Below are 22,991 nucleotides of genomic sequence, written 5' to 3'. Positions count from 1 at the left end.
TTATGACCTCTACAGCTTCGACGATAACAAGATAAGAGCTGGTAAAACTCTATATTATGGAATTTGGAAATTTTCAAATAGTTTGGGACTTCCCAATATGGTTAAGATTTGGCCAAATGGTCAAATTTGAACCCATTACTTGAATGTAGAATCCATCCTAAACATCATATTAGGGAATCCTCCCAAGTCCCACCTTAATATGAGGGTTCAATTTTTTGCCACATGGTCAAATCTTAACCCTTTACTTGAAAGTGGGACTTGGGAGATTCCCGAATTCTCCAATATAGTGTTGTAAGTAATATTCTAAGCTAAGGGTATGGGTAGACTAAGCACACAAAGCTGTCGGGAGGCTTGTAGACACCATCAAAGCAAAATGCCATGCAATAAAACATCGTATTGTCACCAAATAAGAGAGGGGACGCATACCCAAGGCTATTACGTAACAAAATAGCCAAGAAAATATGCCTTAGACTCTTATCAATCAGATCTCAATGCAAAGAGGTAGCAAGAGAACTAGCGTGCTACAACAAAGATGTCATCACAGAGAGATAGGCTGGGTTATGGTAATGCATAGAAGAGGAGCTGCTAGCGAAAAGGTAAGGGATGGAGTGGAAGTTTCGGACAAAAGAGGGATAGCATGGAGGCAACACTTGGGAAGAATGATGGGTCAAAGAGGTGGCAGCAGATGTCGCAGCAGAGGCAGATATAGGCGATGTATGTAGTGGGGGTTTTAGTCCAAGTAGGGGTAATTTAGAAAGTTAGCTATCGCCCATAATAAAGGCACCATTAGTAGGTCATCCACCTTATCACATACATAACTAGAGAAAGTATAGCCACTTAAACTCCTATGGTTATATATTATGAGTAAATTGTAAAATAGGGCAAATTTATGGTTATAATGAAGAACCCCTTTAATCTACTAAAATTTGCAAGATAGACGTATTGTTATAGTAGGCAAAAGTATGCCATATATTTACAATAATTGTGTGTTAGCGTATAGTCCTTGGGATAAATATTGAAATTACATGCTAGAGAAATTCATGTAATTCCAAGAATTGACCAGGTTCCAAATGTGTAGAATTGAGATTGATCAATAAAAGGAACATACAACAAAAAAAGGGGGGGTTTATTGAAAGAAGCTGCCAAAATTACATCGATATTTGAATACCGTACCATCTTCCATACAAAGAAATACAGCCACCATATCCACTATGTAAGCTGCATCCAACCAACATAAAATGTTAATAGAATATGTATTATATGAGGGGTCATAATGTGTATATGTGTACATGAAAGACATAATAAGCATGTCAGTGTGTATAACATTGTGTGCGTTTGTGAATGATCAAGTATATACCATTGTGTGTATGTGTGTGTGAATGTGTATGATTATGCTTTACAAGTGTGTATATGTGTGTGGGTGTGTGTGAGTGTGTGTGTGAGTAAATGCATGCATGTGTATGTGTATGTGTATGTAGCTTCTCTATGTGTGTGCACGCACACACCCACATCCCTGGGGGAAGGCCCACATAGTGGGGGGTAAGTCCACAATGTAATTCCAAGAATTGACTAGGTTCCGAATGTGTAGAATTGAGGTTGATCAATAAAAGGAACATACACAAAAAAAAGGGGGGGTTTATTGAAAGAAGCTACCAAAATTACATCGATATTTGAATACTATACCATCTTCCATACAAAGAAATGCAGCCACCATATCCACTATGTACTTAAGCTGCATCCAACCAACATAAAATGTTAATAAAATGTGTATTATATGAGGGGTCATAATGTGTATATGTGTACATGAAAGACATAATAAGCATGTCAGTGTGTATAACATTGCGTGCATTTGTGAATGATCAAGTATATACACTACTACACACGGGCCTTATTCCGATGGTTAAGCACTGACATTTAGTGCCTACGAGGCAGTAATCATCAGTATGCAAAGCAGGCTTAAAAAGTGTCGCTAATAGCGACACTTTTATAAACGTCGCTATATAGTGGCATTTATAAAAGCGTCGCTATATAGCGACACTTGCTAAACTTATATAAAGTCGTTATATGGCGACATTTTACAGAGTGTTTTTTTTCCCATACTGACCTTTAAAGATAGTTTTACCCAATGACAAAAAAATATTCTTTTCATACATGTTTGATCCTTTGAAAGAATAAAAGTACAAGAGCATGTACATCAAGTTTGAAGCTCATATATTCATGTCCATGTTTGACACTTGGTTTCAAGTCTAGTGTGCCAAACAAGTCTATCTCCAACTCTATACTGAGTTGATCTCCTATATCATCATCGTACTCTGGCATCATGCATTCACCATAGACTTGATCATCTTCTTCAATAAAGTTGGGTGATTCTTGATGATCGTCATCTTCTTCCTCAATATCATGATCTCCATCTTCCTCCCATATGATGTCATTATGCACATCTTCCTCTTGGCTCATATTGTAATCTTCATCTTCTTCTCTAAATCCATCTGGATCAATTGGATCTGGCATTGGTAGTGGCATCTCTATATCCACATCTCTACCTTCAAAATTTTGGTTACTTCGTGGTGCAACTTGAATCACATACCACCATCTTGCATAAGAATGATCCGGATGAAAAACCACCTATATTGAAGATGGGTGCCAAATGCCATCAATTATATGAAACTATGCTTAAGTACATGTACCAATTGATATTTTTACATCAAGAATGAAAATACTAAATCGTCTGAAATCAATTTCATAGATTTTGTGTATGGTCCCATAATAATCCAACTACGAGGAGAGAAGATTGGTATCCGAAGCACTTGCTCGGCTATCTTGTGTAAAGTTAGCCATGACTCTACAATCATATGTGACTCTCTTTCAATCAATGTGTTCCACACAAAAATGTCATTGGTATGTCTAGGAGCTCTGGAAATATCAGACCCACACTCCTATCCATAAGATTTGTAACTTCTCTATCAAAGGTACCATGTACACGGCCTCAAACTCGAACATCACGTGCATTGCCCCTAAAAATAGAATCCATCATGTCCACCATACCCTCCTCATCATTTGGCACATCCGGGAGACTATACTCCTTCTCAAAGTGTGAAGGTATACGCACACCACCCTCGCCACCCTCCTCAACTTGTCTCAAGGTTTTGTGTAAATATAAGATCTTGTCTCAAGATTTTGTGTCATGTATGCAGGCAATATTAATCAGAACTCAAATAGCATTGACTTTTCAATGATCCATCACCATGTGCATCACCAACGATGGATACTAGTTTGGGTTCCTTCCCATACATCCTCAAGTGGCGCATGACAATACGACGTTGATGTCGTACTTCTCGCTTGCAATGAGTTCAATGACAATACAACCTCTCCGTAAGCCACTATGTGCTCCCGAGCATTGGCGCATCATCTGAAAAGCTTCCACTCATCCCTTCCATTTGCACACCTCCAAAATCACAACACAAAATGCAAGGAAATCCATTAAGATCTTAAAAATAGCCACCCATGAGCTCCTTCCCTCTCTTCTTAGATCAAGTGTCCTGTTTCGTTGCTATATAGTGACGCTTTTAGGGTATAAGTATATAGCGACACTTGGATATAAGTGTTGCTATATCGCGACCTTTAGGGTATAAGTGTCGCTATATAGTGACCTTTAGGGTATAAGTGTCCCTATATATCGACACTTATACCCTAAAGGTTGCTATATATTTAGCGACACTTATACCGTAAAGGTTGCTATATAGCGACACTTTTAGTGACCTTTAGGGTATAAGTATCGCTATATAGCAACGATTATACCCTAAAGGTCGCTATATAATGACACTTTTAAGGTATAAGTGTCGCTATATAATGACTGACCAACATTGCTATATAGCGACGTTGAGGGACTAAAACCCGAAACCCCACATGACACTGTCTTTCACAAATTTATTATGAGAAAAGTAAAATTCTCTCCTCCAACGTTATATTTGGTGATCTTGCTTTCCTTCTGTATTCCCCACACTCCTCACCCCTACCAAGCCCCTCTCCCATTAACACTTGTGCTCCCTTTCCACCCTCCTCCCTCTCTACTTGTGTGAAAGGAAGTTTTTCAAGGTGTGTCTCTTTAAGCAATGTAGGTTTATTTTTTGTGCGATTTCATTTTGTGAGTATTGAAGCATGTTTCCCCTTGCATTGCTAAGCCTATGTGCTAATTTTCATGCTTGATTTTCAGAGATTAAGGACAAAAAATGAGATTTACTCTTCTCTTTTTGGTATTTCTCTTTCTTCTCTTTCCCTTCCTTTCAGTGCTTTCTCCTTGTTTGTAGGCTTATGCTTGTCTCCTCAATCCAATCCCTTTGGAAAGTTGCTTCTCCAAACTCCTCCTTCTTGTAACTAGTTATCTAAAAATTGATATGTTTACTCTCTTTCATAGGGCCAGACCACGAAACACCGAGCAGCAATTTTGTATCACCCTTTTCACAAAAAAAAATTTATAACAAACAACATTCTTTTGAATTACTTTAAAAAAAATATTAGTGGGACAAAGAGATAAACTCAAAAAGGAGAGAAGGCATTAGGGGAGAAATGGGGTCTCAAAAGGGTCTCCAATTAGTGTTTCCTAATTTCAAGGGATTAGAGAGGGATTTGAGGTGTACCAATGAGAGTGCTAGACTATGTGGGACAATGGTATGTTGAGGTAGAGGGTGGGCAGGCCCTCTATTGCCTGCTCCCCTTAGACTAGGGACCCACCCAAACCATCCCCCCCCCTCTTAACCCATGTTTGACCCTCCTACTAAGTGCACCTCCCCCACATGAGCCCAAATCTGCCTTCAATGGGATGGTAGGGCCCAAATGGTAAATTTTTCTTCTCCCCTCCCTCTTTCTAGGGCCTCTGCCCCCCACTGTTTTCGTGCAGCCTGCCAAATCCCTCCATTTTTGAAATGCCTCCCATTCATTTGCCTTCTTCCCCCTCTTTCTCTAATCCCTCTTGCTCTGGCCTACTTCCTACGACTACTCTCTCTCTCTCTCTCTCTCTCTCTCTCTCTCTCTCTCTCTCTCTCTCTCTCTCTCTCTCTCTCTCTCCCCTCTCCCTCTCCTATGCCTCTATTGGTGCTGCTCTGTCCTTCTCCATCTCCCTCTTTTGTGCCTCTATTAGAGCTGCTCTGTCCCTCTCCTTCTCCCTCTGCTGTGCTTCTATTGCTGCTACTCTGTCCCTCTCCTTCTCTCTCTTTTGTGCCTCTGTTAGAGCTACTCTATCCCTCTCCTTCTCCTTCTCCTGTGTCTCTATTGATGCTGCTCTGTCCCTCTCCTTCTCCCTCTTTTGTGCCTCTGTTAGAGCTGCATTGCCCTATGTAGGAGTCCCATTCTTGCTATTGCAACCTCTGCAAGCATGGTGAGGAGCAAAAGTACAAGACCATGGAATGTTGTGACCTCTTGTGCCTTCCACAACACCAGAAATGCATTGGATGAGTGGATCCCTTGCACCTACAGCTTAAATGACTGGATAGTGATGAAAGGATCGGCTAAACATCCACATAAGCTTCCCAAGAGCAAGAGAGGTGACATCTTGCATGAGTGGAAGGGGCGCATCTTGAAGTTCAAGTTTGGGAAGAAAGGATGGCTCGCAAAAGTGTAACATGTTTACATGGAAAAAGATATGCGGCTTCCTCCATCATCCAATCAATCTAGGATACCATCACACTGTGAGCCTTTCTATCTATGTACCTTTTTCACCTGTAAGTGTAATGAGTTCATTTGGAAATTTTGTGTTTGGTTTCTAAGAGCTCTTATTCATGGTGGCAGATGTTTTCCCTTTGGACTTCGAGGAGTGGGAACCAATTGAATCATTCATAGGCAAGCTCACTGCAATTCATGATAATTTAGGTAAGAAAATGCATGCAGGGGAGAAGTTGGCCTCCTTGCGAACGAAGAATGTGTATTGATATAATGCAACATACATCACTCCAATGACATCATCAAGCTATGGCCGTCTACAAACCATTGCACCACCACAACTTCAAGACATGGATTGCAACAATGTGGACTCGAGGACATTGCAAACGTACAAGGACAAGATTGCAAAGGATGTGGGCATGGCCATGAAGTTTACATTTGGATGCAAATGGGCAAGGTTATCTTGGTTTATGCCTCTACACATTTTGCTTCTTTGTTTCAAAATATACATATGCATAAAATAGAAACTATGTGGTCTTGCAAGCGTGTCTAGATGAAAATGCTCTTGAAGATTTACTTGGGATGAATTGGGGAACCAGGTCAAGTGACCAAAAGGGTGATGTGTTTCAATGTCACGCATGTAAAGACAATGTGGTTATTAGATGCCATTTGTCATGCCAAATGTTGTATTTAGCTTTTCAATATAGGTGCTAGAAGAAAACAAATGGCCAGTGGCTTCCCCTAGACTCTAATGATGAAGACAATATGAGGGTAAGTTTGTCTATTGATGTTGAAGAGGGAGATGCCAAGAATGTGAATGTCACATCGCAATGGACTCTAAGGGATGTGCAAGAACACCTATTGGTCATGGAGGATGGCATGTTAGAGTCCTTCTACTTTACCTTAAATGGTGGTAAGATCAGCCACCGTGTGGAGAAGTGCATGCATAGTGCCAATTTCATTCCTCCTACAACTTTGAAGATTGCTAACAATGTGTTTGACTAGTGCAGCATTTAATTTTTTGTCAAATCCTAGTTATTGCTTCAAAAGATGATGAACAATTAAATTAAAATGTTATTTCTTTTAATGTTTTCTCCTTTCAGTTCATGGTAAATCTTTTTCAAAAAATTTGAGGATTTTATGATTAATTTTAATTTTTAGGGTTTTGATATATATTAAGGGGTAAGAGCCCTTTTTACATCACAGTCTCACTTTTACATTTAGAGAGCCATAAAAACTCCCACCCTCAAAAGTTACTCCCTCCATCAGCCTGCTATTTGCCATGGATTCAGCTAGAACTATGTTCCATGACTTCATCTCGCGAACTGCATTTGCAGATCGTGAGGAAGAGCTATTTTTAGTGTTTGATAGGACTTTAGATGTCCTAGGCACATATATGCAAGCCAAGGATGACTTCTCAGATCTCATCCTCTACATGCAAGATAATTCCACAAATTTTGCTTATACACTTGACCACTCTCAAAGAGATGGGTTCCCATAGATTACATAAAGTATCTATTCCTAGAGGAACCCAAGTTTGTAAAGTGCTTGGCCCGCTTTTGTGACAACCTTATAGAGAAAGCGTTTAGGACAGTCAAAGTAAAAGACATCCTAGATGTGGGGATCACGGGAAATATAGGCTCAAAATTCCTTTCATGGGAGATGACATTCATCTTCCTTCTCCAAGAAGGAAATTTAAAGGAAGAAGCCTCATCGTCTAGCACCCCCTCTAGTAGAACTGTTGATCTGCTCATCGTCCCTAGACTAGACTCAGACATGTACATGGAAGAGAGTCTTGATAATGCAAGAGAGGAGATGGAAGCAGCTCAAGCATTGAGCCTACTTCAAGAGCCCCCAGTAGAGCAAGAATCTGCATCGAAGACCACTGACCCGGAATCAGACTTATGGTCCTTGTCCCCCCTCATCATCGATGGAGAAGAGTACGTATTCCTCCATGACATAGAGGTTCTTTTTGGACTGCGAGAGGATGAGGCACTCGAAGTCCTATCTGGGTTCAATGTTGACACAAGTGTCAAAGATCTCGGGGTTTTAGGTTCCGAAGACCAGACAATGGAAGAGTTTCTCTTGATGATGCTAGTTTCAATGAGGGATGCAGACATGTCCGTATATGATGCACAGCCCTCTCATGTAGAAGCCTTCACCTCCAACATAAGTCAGGAGAAAGCGTCCACCTCCCAAATGGAACATCACACAGCACCTAGTTCCATCAACATTGCAAATGAGAAAGGGATAAAAGCCAACGATGCTATAGTGGTAAGTTCAAACAATATTTTTTATTTTGATGTTCTTTTGGTATAATTTGTTTTGTCGGTCTTATAATGTTTGTTGAATTGTTGCAAGACACGTTTGAGCTTGATGAATTCTCATCTCAACGGGGTAATGTTTGCCATGAAGAAAGATAGCCTGTGAGGCCTTTTGTATATATAAACATATATTTCAATGAATACATGACTACATGTCTTTATTATTTAGTTTAAGTCATCGTTGCTTGTCATGAATTCATAATTTTTATTCCATTGTATTTTTTTTAAGTCATTGATGAGATGTTTTCTCCATCCTTTTAATTGTATTAATTTAATGCATTTCTAGCCAATTTAGTATCATTTTCACCAATTCTGGGTATCAAAAGTTCATTTCTATCAAATCCTAGAGGGATTTCACCGCCGCGGTACAGAAGGGAAAAGTGTCTGGGATGTTGCCAAGAGCCTAGAAAGCCTAAAACTCACCACAGCTTGCCAGAATGCCCAAATTTGTGTTGTGGCAGGTTTTAGGCTTTCTAGGCTCCTAGAAACGTCCCAGACACTTTTCCCTTCTGCACACAATGAAATTCCTTCAAGATTTGATAGAATTCAAAAGTTACTTTAAAATGAACAGTAATTTTAGTCATAAACATGGAGAATCAACAACAATGCGATAGTGTAGAGAATTTGGATATATTATATTAAAAAAGATTGGCCCTTGGGCCTCATATACAAGATAGTGCCTTCAAGGGTAGGGGGTGGTCTAAGTCCTAAGGGTGGGCTGCAAGAGAATCTAGGGCTTCAAGCTTGGGTCACTCCATAGCCGTTTCGCCAGAGCCATGTCCTTTTTCATGACCGTGATGCGCTTTGCATGGATGGCACACAAGTTGGCATCCTTGAACAGAGCAGTGGTCACTTGCTCTCTGTAGCCTCTTGGAGCACCGCCATAGCTCCTGTGCTGACTCGCACATCATCCTTGTGCCCCTGTGCTATCTCCCGTACCACATGTTGGAAGGGAGCACACGAGATCAGGTTGTCGGTGGTCTTTTGCATGTGTCTAATCTCCCTTAGGGCCCGCGCTCCTAGCTTTGCTTTGTATGGCTTCCTGACTCTTGGTGGAGGCTTTACAGGTACTTGAACATGGTTCCACGGCCTCCTGTCTGCCTTGAATTTCTTATGCTACTCTTTTCTGCATTGATCCTCCTCCGAATCCCCCTCTCGCGGATGTCTTGAGCTTTGTCCTTCTTTGGGATGGGGCTTCCTCCACATCTGCTTTACCCTCTTTATGGGCACAGGCACCCTTTCTACAATGGGCTCTATCACTGAGAGAGGGAAGAGCAGTCTGTTGGCCCCTATCCAGAAGCCTCTCTATATCAAGGAGGTTATCGAATACATTTTGCTCATGCGGGGGAGTCCTCTCATGGGGAGGGGAAGGCTGAGGGGAAGGGAGGTTCTCTAATATATTTTGTTCGATCGAGGGAGTGCTCTCATGGGGAGGGGAAGACTGAGGGGAAGGCTGAGGGGAAGGCTATGGGGAAGGCTGAGGGGAAGGCTACGGGGAAGGTTGAGGGGAAGGCTGAGGGGAAGGCTCATGCTCTTGGCCTTGGGAGTGGGCTCATGAGACTGGGGAGTGGGCTCACGCGACTTGGCAGGAGGAGAAGGCTCACGACACTGGGGAGTGGGTCACACAACTTGGGAGAGCTCACGAGAGTCGGGGAGGGCTCAGAGATTTGGGGGACAGCTCATGAGAGTCAGAGGAGGCACCACTAGACCTGGATAGGTTTGTGTGCGCAGATGCCATGGAGGTGGTGGAGCTAGAGGAGGAAGGTTGGAGCTGGCATCCTGTGGGTCTAGTAGTGCTCTTCACTTGTGCCAATGAATAATGAGAGTTAGGGGTTTTTTTAACGTTTCATATAGGCCCATCATGTTTTGACACCCCTTTTAATTAGTTTAGGGTTTCATCATGCCCCCCACCCCTGCCCTAACTCCTCCAACCCCCCCCTCATCGCCCTCCCCCCCCATTGCCCTCCCCCCTACTTGCCCTGCCTGTCGCCCTCCCCCCTCCCCCCACCCTTGCTACCACTCCACCCTTCCCCTTGCCCCACTCCATGCCCCTCCCTTCTCTTCCCCCTCCTTCACCACCTACCTTCCCTAATGTCATTACCTCACACAAACCTTGGACTCCAAGAGAGTACAAAAATTGTGGTCAAAATAAGCAAGATATTAAAGAGAGTACACAAATTATGGTCAAAATAAGCAATATATTTATTTCATATTTGTATACAATTACACCATAGCTTCTGTTTTGCTGGTTGGACCCATTTGCTCCCTTCTCTCACTCCAACGTGCGACTTCTCAACTCCCTATGGATGCTGTCCTAGCAATATGCCTTCTATTCTTTGATACAATTTGAACTACTTTTGCAAGTTCTGATGCCTTTGCCTTTTCAGACTTCAAAGTCTTTCCTAAAAACCAGTCGAACATCTCATGCAATGCATTGCTGCAAGTGACACCACCACACCATGCCTTGAGTTCTTAAGTAGGTGACTTCTCCATGCCTTGTGTATTCCAAATGGACAAAGGGCCCCAATTTTGTACAAACCATGGTCCGTGTGCATAGAGAATATGCTACAAACATGATGAGAATCATTTCAGCAACAAAAACGGTTTATAAAGCAAGTGCTAAATATTACGATAGTGCCAAGATTACCATGTAATGCATAATGTGCGACTCCCCCCATGCTTTCACCATTAATTGCATAAACTCTTTCACAGCCATCCTAAACCTTTCATAATACATCTCATTGATTTGAACCTGGCAAAGCAATTTTATCAATGCATCTACCTTTGTCCATACTTTAGCTCTCAAGTTACTACTTGAGGATGAGGAGCCTTATTAGTCGTGCATTCACACAATGCTTTCCAGTATTCCCAACCCAAACTGCTTTGAGACAATGTATGTTTGTCTTTGTCGAGATTATGGTTCGATAGGAATCTCCTTGCCTTCCCTCCACCCATGGACACTTTTGCAGGAAGATTTTGTGTTGCCCCATACATTTTCTTATCCTCCTTAAGTTTGACATGTCCTCCATGGAATCCCATCTCTGACAGCAACTTCTCAGCTTCTGCAATGCACCGTGTGGATACTTCTTGCAGAATTAAATTCCAAGCATAGACAAGATGCAAATACAACAACTTATCAAGTACGTGCAGTTTTGCGTGTAAAGTATATATGTGTACTCTCTCAAGTGGGATGGGCAAGATGGGATCCCACTTCGGATCCTTCTTGTCACGATTGGGAGCTTGCGTTTGGCTGCAAGATAGAATGCCATTCTCCCATTGTAAGCCAACCTTTTGCTTACGTTGTGAACACATGCAATAAAGGCACGTGTTCATTGCATTTGCCCCTGTATCACAACCATGCAAGCATTTGAGGGTTTTCAAATCACCAACAAGATGCCATTCAACTCAAAATGTTCCAAGGCCATTGACTGTCAATGTTTGCCCTTCCTCTTGTCTTCGGATCATTGATGGGATTCATCTTCTATCTAGAACCCACTTCAATGTCTCATGGCACTCTTTCGAAGTCTATGCTGCAAGCCACCATATATCTTTCTCTGATTGGACTGAGAAATCTTCCTCTACTTCTTCGTTCCCTTGAACAAAGGCTAAGGCTTTATAATGCAGATGCTCAATCTCTCTAACTTGTGTTCTTTCTGTTGAGATATCGAGCTCCACTCGTGATATGCCAAGGTGACCGTTGTGCATTTATGTCACCGAATTGTTAGCTGCAGATGCGGTTGGTACACCGCCCATGAATAATAGCTAGATGATAGCTATCCTTATGTACTCTGTTCGTGCCCTACCTGGTGGTCCAAGGTTTGTCTTTAGAACAATGGTCTAGTAGCACTGAGGGTATTAAATTAACCAAATGGATCTTCTATTTCTTTGTACAAGAGTTCTTTTGGCTTTCACAACTAAGAAGAGGAAAACTGTTTTCAGCCTCCACCTTTGTGTGTATTCCCCCAGTGTGTATGTGAGAAAGCTGCAAGTGAGACTCCTTCCCTCTCTCCCACTATCTTCACATGGTATCAGAGCCTAGTTTGTGGTAAGGAGCTCAAGAAAGCAAACCAATTTCACGGTGTCCTGGTAAGAGGACCAGTGTTGCTTTCCTTTTTCGAGTTTGGGAGCAAATCTCCGCAGGTAGCACAGCTAGAAAGTGCAAGAGTGCATTGTCTCAGATTGAGACGCCCTTCGTGGTGTGGCAAGAGGGCAATATATGCTGCGGGAAGGGCAGAGCCCTTGGTGACTTCATTTTTCTGATACGAGGCCATTTCGGGGCCCTTTTTTGAGGCGAAAGTTCTCCGCAAGCACTGAGAAAAAGGCCCTGTTTTTGCTGTGCGACCACTACTCCGTAGGTCGGTGAAAAGTTATCGCAGAAATTACATCGTATGCTTGTGTGCAGAGATATTGGGAGTTACAGAATCATCCTTACTGCTTGTTGATGCAAAATCTTCACTAGAAAGTGACTATGTGGTTAAATACCACTTTCGTCAGTTTTGCAGATTTGCCCTTGTGGCGCAGAAGCTGTTTTTTTTTATAGTGATAGAATATTTTATAGTGTTCCATAGGTCGGTGAAAAGTTACCACAGAAATTGCATCGTATGCCTGTGCGTAGAGATATTGGAAGTTACAGAATCATCCTTACTACCTGTTGATGCAAAATCGTCACTAGAATTTTATTGCTGATCTATGAGCATTCTTGGGGCTGATTTGGTTGGGCATTGTACTTGCCATTGTGCTGGTGTTGCAGTTGACATACGGGGTGATCTGCTGGATGTATTTTGACCATTTTTTGGGCTGTTTTTTGCTTGAGCAGATGAGTGCTGTAAAGGGCAGCAAACATTCAAGGAAGCTGCTGTTGCTGTTTTTATGACAAAATAGTCATTTTCAGGACTGAATATCTCTTTCCTTGTGTGGAATTGCACTTTATGCCAAACTGAAAAGTTGTAGTTCACAGAATATAATACAACTTTGCTTTTGGAAGCAAGTTGATCCAGTATAAGCTGCAGGAGTTACAGCCTCTGCAAAATCACAAAAAGTTGCAGTCTACTATCTATTTGTAACCAATGTGCAGGAAGCTGTTTTTCAAGTGAGAATATCTGAGAATCCACAAGGATTTGGCTCTTGAGGTTATCTGACAAGTTGTAGATCTTTCTACCAGCTACAACTTTACTGTTTACAGCTTTGGCATTCGGTCTTTCAGTGAAAAGATATCGTTGTTGAAAAACAAGGACAGCGTGTTATCTTGCCCAAAGTGGCTGTGAGGTATTGTTGTAGGAATTTCTCTTATACAATAGTGAATTGGGAACTCACAGTAAATTACAAAAAGTGATTGGGATCTCACTTCAGTCCAAGGGCATTATTGGCATTTTGGCAAATCACTTTGGCACATTTGGCAAGTGGTGAATGCTTGATTTTGTTGCCAAAGGATTGCACACTTGAGGTGATGCATTGGTGTTGCAGTAAATGCCATTTCGATGCATTATGGCTTTGCATTGGTGGATGCCGCACTGATGTTTATGGATAGTTGAGCTGGGCTCCTATTGCCATTGGTTGAGCAGGCATTGCTCATTTGGTTTAGTGCATTTCTTACTTGGATTGCCAGGCATTGGTAGGTTACTGGGCTGCATATATTCTTGTTTATGCCTCTTTATGGCTGAGTGCTTTTGAGCATTGGATCAGCCAGTTTATTCGGAGACCTGATTGGTTTGGAAACACTATATTTTTTGGTCATTTGGGTTGCCTATTGCACTATACTACTCTTTGGTTGTGAGCTATTGTGCCACAGATATGGCATCTACAGCTGGTAGTGCCCTCTTTGATATTGAGAGGTTGGATGGATCAAACTTTCAGTATTGGAAAGAGCAGATTTATGATGTGTTAGTGCAGAAGAGGCAGCATAAGCCCATTCAATGCAAAGGTTTCAAGCTTAATAGCATTAAACAGAGTGATTGGGATGACATGGATGAGCAAGCATGCTCTATCATTCAGTCATCACTCTCGAAGTCAGTCTACTTGCAGGTACATGATGGTGTACAAGGTGTAGACTGCCATGCATATGAGTTCTATACTTGTATATGCCGGATGTATGACCATGATAGTGTTATGTTACAGCATGATGGGCTGAAATACAGCCTTGATGTGCACTCCAAAGGTCGATCAATTGGTAGAAATAGGTCATGTTCAAGGGGGAATTCCAAGAGCAAGTCTAGCTCTCAGACTTGTGTTAGATGTTTCTATTGTGGAAAGTATGGCCACATGAAAAAGTATTGCTGGAAATGGATGAGAAAATACAAGAAGAAGAGCAAGGTTAAGAATGACAGGAAGAAGGAGAAGAAGCATGTTGAGCTTCAAGGCGTGGATGCCAGGGTTTCCACTGATAGTAGCAGTGATGAAGGCATTCTTTTGTCTATGTCTGACACCTCCTTCTTGGCCACTGATGTACCCATTCTTGGTGATTGGATGTTAGATCCATGTGCTTCATGTCGTATGACCCCTCATAGGTCATGGTTCAGTGCATATCAGGAATGCATTGTGGAGAGTGGTTTGATGGGCATTGATCATTCTATGGATGTCTATGGTTATGGGGATATCCACCTCGTTATGCTTAGTGGCTCTATTCTTGTTCTACAGAGGGTTAGACATACACCGGGACTTACTACGAGCAAGATCAGTACTGGATAGTTGGTTGAGGCAGGTTATCATGTCTCTTTGGGTGATCATGCATGGAAGATTACTAGAGGCAATCTGGTTATGGCTAGGGGATCACGGGTTGGATTCTCTTATGCATTGCATGTATCAGGTGTCCAGGATAAGATGCTTATGATTAGTAAGCAGCCATCAGCTAGTTTATGGTATGCCAGACTTGGACATATGTCTACTGCAGGTATGGAAGCCCTTACAACATTGAGATGCATTCCTGTTATGGATGTCTCTCAAATTTTATGTCATGATTGTGATGATGGTCAGCAGTTAGGATCCTCCTTTGTGAGGAAGACAGTCAGTGAGAGGTATCTTGAGCCATTGCAGTTGGTTCATAGTGCAGTTTCAAGTACATATGGGTCTATCCGATTCGGCAGAAGCATGATGTATATGATACATTTCAGCGCTTCTTGGGTAATGCTGAAAATCAGTCAAGAAAGAAGCTATTGAGCTTGATGACTAATGGTAATGCAGAGTTTATCTCTTCTAGATTTCAGCATCTATGTGATACACTTGATATCAGGAGGGTGTTGACCACTCCTCATCTTTCTGCTCACGATGCCTTGGCAAAAGGCATAAATCGGATTCTATTGGACAAGATTGGTAGCATGCTATGGTATGCAAGTCTTACCGAATGCTATTGGGCTGAGGCATGTAAGACAGCTGCATACTTGCTTAACAAGTCACCCAGGAGATCTCTGAATGGTAGAGTGCCATTTGACTTCTTGACAAGCAGGGCACCATGTTATGAGCATTTACGTGTGTTTGTCTGCGAGGCTTATGCTCATGGTTCCTGATCGAGGAGGTGTATCTTTCTTGGATATAGTGAGTCCAGTAAGGACTACAGGTTATGGGATTCTTCGACTAGAGAATTGATACACAGCCATAATGTCTATTTCAGAGAGGATGCTATGTTTAGACAGCCCAGGACTATGGATAGCAGGAGAGTGGTATTCCAAGAGGGTGTAAGTGCACTGATACCTCCGAATTCTTTACAGGGGCAGCCCATATCCCTTGGAGTGGGAGGTTTTTCCCACGGTGAGCAGGTTATAAAGTTGGGACAGCCATGATTACTTCCTGATTTTGGTCAGAGACAATTAGATGAGTATTCCACAGTTTTATACTCCTATGGAGATTGTTGATGCATCTTCTATGGACAGTTACAGTTTACTCCCAGGATGCGGAGTGCCTCTTGCAGATGAGGATGAGGCTATGCATGGTGAGGAGGATACCTTGGCTAATGATGCCCGGTATGATCCATTGGCTGGTTATGCTAGGACAGATGTGGTTTCTGCAGTTATTGACTTGGGTCATATTGCGCATGGGCAGGAATCATTGATATGTTTGCTTCGTAAGTGCCTCCATGGCCAGAAGCAAATCCCCTCGAGCTTGGCTTCATAGGTTTGATACCGTTATGAGAGCTCAGGATGTGATGCGCAGTGAGACACGTTATGGTCTCAGCATTCAGGAGGTTGCTATCCTTCTGAGGCTACTTGCCATATGGTTCCTTATGGACAAGGATGCTTTGCAGTGGGATCTGCATGGTCTTGATGATGTTTGTAAGATACTTGGTTGTTTCAGCATGGAGAGGAGGAAGTTATTGAGTACTCCATTTCTTGTATTGGCTCCATACTTGAAACATAGCAGGTTTGACGATCACAGATCAGTTGAGCAGCAAGTTATGGTTGATATGGCAGCCATAGTACTTCATGCATCCATGACTGTGTTGAGACTTGGTTCTCATATGTTTGCCATTGGGGCTACACTTCCGGTTCTTGCTTCTGTTGCAGTGGGAGTTGGTAGCATGATTATGGTAGATCTTGGTAGTAGGGAAGCAGTTGTGAACATCAGGTCCTTATGCTTCCAAGAGCAGCATGCAGGTGATGCAGGTTGGGTAGACCAACAGAGGTCTATTATAGGTTATGTGCTTATGGTCACAGGTGGTACAGAGACATTTTCTCTGCACAGTGATAGTTCGGGTGCTATGGACTTAGCACAAGAGCACATGGTGTTGAGAGTTCACTCTCCCAGTGAGATCTGACATGAGATCTTGGTTGATAGGCATCTACAGCTTGTCATTTTCTATCCTGCAAACCTGATGTCTGCTAGCAGCTTATCCTCTATGCACTTTGCACATTGTAAAGTGCCGATGGGCACAGGATGACGGTCTGGTCATCTTGTTTTTCATCCTATGGCTGATTGTATTATATGTGTACTATACTCCCTTAAAGGCACATTACCTTTAAGTGGGAGGTTGTTGGGGTAAAGGGCAGTGTGCCCACCCACTTGTATAGTGCCCATGTATACTCATATATATATGATAGAGGAATAAGCTGGAGTAGCTTTTGCTCCACCACTTTTGGTGTCTCCTATCCCTTTGTGTGTGCTCTCCTCTCCCACATATGCAGGATGGGAAAAAGAAATACCTGTCTGATGTATTTCATGTCCCGAATATCACCAAGAGCCTAGTTTCTATTGGTCAAATGGTTGAGCAGGGCTTGCAGGTCAGATTTAATCCTCATGGATGCTTTATTGAGGATATGAAAAATAACGGTCGCTTGATAGCAAAAGGAAAGAAGAAGGGCAGGATATATACGTTGGATGCAGACATGGCTGAATTGAGTGCAGCAATGTTTGCACATGGGACCAGTGTAGTTGCAGATATTGATATCTGGCATAAAGGCATTGGCCATGTTATGTTGGAGGTGCAAATCTCTCATGGACAAAGGGGATAAGAAGAAGGAGAAAGGGTTGAATTATCCCACATACAAAGGTGTGTGGAAGATGAAGGGACATAAATAGTCCAAGTTGCCCCTCCTATCTTCAATTCCCCCAAGCTTGCCTTTTGTGGAGGTTGGAGGGCTGGCTAGGCAAGGGTGCCTTATGGCAGGGGTGGGGACCTGCCATACACACATGCCAGAGCCTCCGTAGTGGCCATGAAGGTTGTGCACTTCCGTGAGGTGCTAGCGGTCTTGGCGGGGGGCACGCTAGGCACATGCTCTTGGATTCTAACATGTTAATGTACAGCAACTTAAATCAATGCAGGCCCAAAATATTGTTGTAGGATAGCCTAAATTCAAGGTTCTTGAAATGCATCAGGTATGTGAAGCCTGTCAATTTAGAAACAGGCAAACAAAATGGTAATGCTGCACAGAATTCATAGCAGCAGTCACAAAATATTAGTGGACCTATAGTGTCCTCTAGCAGTGGTTCACATACTTCACCATGAATAGGCAGATTGAGATCAGGAGAATCTCCTCAAAGCAATGTAGATAGTGGTATGCAAGTATCACAAAAAGGAAAAGAGAAGGTAGATCAGCCCATGTTTGATGTGAATGCAGATCACTCTTATGTGAATGGTGAATCCAGTGGCTCATAACAGAGTATTGATGATGAGTTGGGTATTCCTTCTGTTGTTACACCTGGAGTAAGGAAGACCAAGGATGTTTTGAGAGCACTTGGAAGTGAGCCTATTTTGCGCAGGTCTACCAGAGCTAGCTATCCTATGGATAGGCTGAAATATGATGGATTTACAGCCATTCACTATGCCTATATGGTCAAAGTGATACAGGAACCAGAACCCACTTCTTTTGAGCAAGCCATAGGAAAAGAAAAATGGGAGAAAGCCATGGATGAAGAAATGGATGCCTTGGAAGCAAATGCTACATGGGAATTGGTGCCTTTTCCTAAAGATAATAATGCAATTGGTTGTAAGTGGGTTTATAAGGTGAAGCACAATGCAGATGGCTCTATGAACAGATACAAGGCAAGATTAGTTGTCAAGGGGTATGCACAGACATATGGCATTGATTATGAAGAAACATTCAGTCCGGTTGCAAGGATGGCAACCGTAAGAGCAGTCATTGCTATGGCTGCATCAAAGAAATGGTGTTTACATCAGATGGATGTAAAGAATGCCTTCTTGCATGGTGATTTGCAAGAAGAGGTCTTTATGGAGCAGCCACCAAGTTATGTTCATGCTGTTCATCCTGAGTTTGTTTGCAAGTTGAAGAAAGCCTTGTATGGCTTGAAGCAAGCACCTAGAGCATGGTCTGATAAGATAGGACAATATCTTGTCACTATTGGCTTTCAGATTTCCAAGGCAGATTTCTCACTTTATGTGAGAAAAACAGAGAAAGGTATTATGCTGCTTGTCATTTATGTTGATGATTTGATCATCACAGGTGATAGTGATGAAGATATCCTTCATGTGAAAATGCTATTGAAGTAGAAGTTTGAGATGAAGGATTTGGGAGAGCTACGTTATTTCTTGGGCATTGAGGTGATTAGATCACCAAGTGGGATACGGCTCTTGCAGAGGCAGTATGGATTGGATATGCTGTCCAAATATGAGATGACAGGTTGTAAGCCTATTTCAGTTCCTTTGGAGCAAAATGTGAAGCTGAGCGCAGATGCAGGTGAGCTTCTGAAAGACCCTACTATGTACAAACGCATAGTAGGAAGTTTGATTTATATGACTATTACCAGGCCAGATTTGAGCTATGTTGTTGGATTGGTAAGTCAGTTTATGCAGGCTCCAAGGAAACCACATTTGGATGCAGCTAAACGCATACTCAGGTATGTGAAGTCCACACTGTAGTATGGACTATTTTATGAGGCTGGGGTTCAGATACAATTGCATGGATACACTGATGCTGATTGGTCTGGTAGTATTTCTTATAGACGATCTACCAGTGGATATGTGTTCTCTTTTGGGAGTGCTGCAGTCACTTGGAGCAGCAAGAAACAGCCTACAGTTGCCTTGTCGAGCATAGAGGCTGAGTACAGGGGTGCAACAATGGCTACATATAGCTTGGTTGCATAAGCTACTTTATGATATGCATCAGTCTACAGATGGGCTAGTTGTCATTTATTGTGACAACATGAGCAGTATACACTTGGCAAATTACCCAGTCTATCATGCTAGAACAAAGTACATTGAAGTGCATTATCACTATGTGCAGGAGAAGGTTTTACTAGGTCTTATTGATCTAGTTTATGTCAACACAGAGGATCAGGTAGCTGACATATTCACGAAGGCATTGGGCGCAGAGAAGCTGTGCAAGTTCAGAGACCTACTTGGTGTGCAGGAATTGGGATTGAGCTCGAGGGGGAGTGTTGAGATATCGAGCTCCACTCGTGATATGCCAAGGTGACTGTTGTGCATTACCACACGACAGGCTGCAGGGGGTACACGGAGCAGAGGTAGGTAGGTTCATAGGGGAGAATAATGAGTAGGGCGAGGGCTTCTAGAGGTGGGCAGGCCGCTAAAGAGTTATGTAGTGCAATTAAAATAGGTGAGGAGGGTGGGCAATCGGGGAGTCAGGGTTAGAGAGGTAGGGAGGCATGCCATGATAGCGAAATAGAGGGATAGAGAGGTGTGCAATTGGGGAAATAGAGAGATAGGGAGGCATGCAATCGAGTTTTGCCATGCATGTAAACCGACGAGGTCGTGTAAAACACGAGCGTGTAGTCAGGTTTAGCCATGCATGTAAATTGATAGGGCAGCATAAAACATGGGTGTGGGGGTTGTTAAATAATAGGTTTAGTAAAAAAGGTTTTAGAGAAGGTGCTAAAATAATGCAAAATAGGGGTTACTAACCAAAAGGAAAAAAAGAAAAATTTTGTGAAGAAAAAATAAACATTAATAAATGGAAAATAAAAATAAGAAAAATTGTATTAAGTTTGGGGAAGAAAAGGAAAATGAAAAGAAGAGGGAAATTTTAATTTAGGGACAAAGGGTAAGAGAATAATTTAAAGGGAGAAAAGCATGGAAAGATAAGTGGGGTTTTTCTCTTAAAAATTAAGGAAAGTAGGATAAATTTATGTAAATAAGAAAACAAACAAGAACAAATAAAGAAAATTTTAGGAAAGGGAAAAGTAAAAAAAGGAAATATTTAGAATCAAGTTAGGAAAAAATAGAAGAAAAAAAGAAAAGAAAACAATCAAACTAGGAGGGGGAGGGGATTAGGGGAAAGAGAAACAATAGGAAAAATAGGGGAGAAATAGGAAAATAGGGGGAAGTTAGGGAAAAGTAGAGAAAAATAGGGAGAGAAAGGAAGAGGAAAAAAGGATAGAATTAGGAAAATTAGGAAACAATTGTAATAAGAAGCTTTTAGGAAAAAGGAGGAAAATTTTAAATTGGAGAGATTAGGGAACAATTGTAATAGGGAGAGGAAAAAACTAGTGATAAATTAGGGAGATAATGGGAAAAAATTTTAAGGAAAAGTTAGGAAAAATATTGAAAAAAAGGAAAATTATTAGAAATTTTTGGAAATTTGGAAAATAGAAAAACATTGGGAGAAAATAATAGAAAAGATAGAAAGAGGGGGTTTAGGGAGGAAAGGGAAAGTTAAGGAAAACATTAGGGAATTTAGGAAAATTTAGGAAAATAAGGGAAAATAGGAAAGAGTAGAAAAAGTTAGGAGGGAGAAAGTAAGGGAACTTAGGGGGAGGGATATGAAGAAAAATTTAGGGAATTTAGAGAGAGCAAGGGAAACATGTTGGAAAGGGGGAAGGGTAGTTTTAAAACGCTTTTAAGGGAAGAAAAGGAAAAAAGGAAAAAAAAGGATAGTATGTGCGTGTGTGTGTGTGCGTGTGTGTGTGTGTAAGTGTGTGTGTGTAAGAGGGAGAGATAGAGAGAGAGAGTGAGAGTGAGAGAGAACCTTTTAAGCAACCCATCAAATGTGACTTGGCCTTCATGTAGCAGTGGTGTGACATGTTATTGGTGTGGAATACATGGTAGTTCTAGGATTTTAGGTGGCGAGCTGAGTGTTAAGAAGCGAATTCTATCTCACCACTATGTCCCCTCACAACAAGTTGTGAGGAGGCATATTGGTGAGAAAGCTCACCACCATGTCTCCTAACAACAACTTGTTGTCAAGAGACATAGTGGTGAGAAATATCGTTCTTCTCACTCCAAAATTCATTGCTTGAAATCTCAAAACCACCATCTGTTCCACACCAGTGACTCATGAGATGGCACATTCCTTCTCAGCGAATCTCTCTCATTTGTTAGCACTTAAAAGAGTTCAAACATTTACTTTATTGTCATAAAATTTAATCATCAAGGCTAGAACGATCAGAGTCATCTTTCTCATCATCATTGTGGTTTGAAAGACCAATAAGGTCATTCTCATCCTCCTCTTCCTCACCGTCCTCATCACTAGTATCACGGTTCTTCCTTGACCTCCTCCTCAATTGTTTGGACTGCAATGGGACTTTCTCTAATGGGAGGAACCTCTTTGCAGGGGTAACATCTTATGTCCATTTTGGAGCTAGCTCCTCATATCTTGCATCTCCTAAGGTAGCTAACATTTTATGATTTCAATAAATATATACAAGTGTCTCAATGCAATTCCTTTCGGTATGCCAAAATCCTTATGGCAAGCGGATGTAGGAGTTCACAACTAGCGCCATTCATCATCCACCATTTCCATGCATGTGTACTTTCAGCTAGTGCTTGTACACTAGGTGATGCAAATAGACCCTCCTTGCATTGATACTTAGTGATCTTTTCATGTCACCTAGTAAATGCAACATCCTATAGATAATATGCCCCTAACTTTGCTTGAACCACCTTATGTAAATCATTCATGACACCAGGAACCTCTTTAGGTCTTATGTTCCACCAATTCAAATCAACAAGGTACCCAACATTTTGCAATGGACTACAAGATTTCTTCCATCCCCCTAACTAAAGAAATTCCATCGCTCCCTCTCTTTAACTGCATTGAACGGTTTTTTGACATTTTGCTCGTCTAGAGACATGGGGAGATTTCTACCACCAAGTGCTTGTTCTCTGCTCCAAAATTGCATCCAAGCTTTTCCAACATTTGGGGCCTTTGAGTCTAGTGATCTCAATGCAACCATGACAAGCAATGGCATCCTCAAAACTTCCGTAATTGTGGTGACAATATCTTATCTTTCATATCATTGCATTCATCTCTAAGTGCTCTATTCCCCGGTTAGACACCCATCTTTGGAAAATATCACAATGGAAGGTCTCATTAAAAAAATCTTTATTCATCACCACCCCCACTTAACATGAGCCGTCCCTCATTACATGTGCCGCTCCCACCTTGCACCCCATCCCAATGCTCACCCCATCCCGCTTCTCTCCCCCTCCTAGCGCACCAACCTAGCAACCTCCAAGCTCCCTATCCCTCAACTCTCACCACCCTTTCCCCCCCCCCCCCCCCCCCCCCTCCCCCTCTCCCTTAACACTCTCCCTTCTCAATCCTCCCCCTCGCTTCTCCACTCTCTCTCTCTCTCTCTCTCCCCCCCCCCCCCCCCTCCCCTCTGGTACTA

This window comes from Dipteris shenzhenensis, chromosome 3 (genome assembly GCF_047967505.1).
Source record: "Dipteris shenzhenensis isolate YYH24624 ecotype China chromosome 3, Dip_SZ_1.0, whole genome shotgun sequence".
NCBI classification, from domain to species: domain Eukaryota; kingdom Viridiplantae; phylum Streptophyta; class Polypodiopsida; order Gleicheniales; family Dipteridaceae; genus Dipteris; species Dipteris shenzhenensis.
This window is presented reverse-complemented; position numbering follows the sequence as displayed.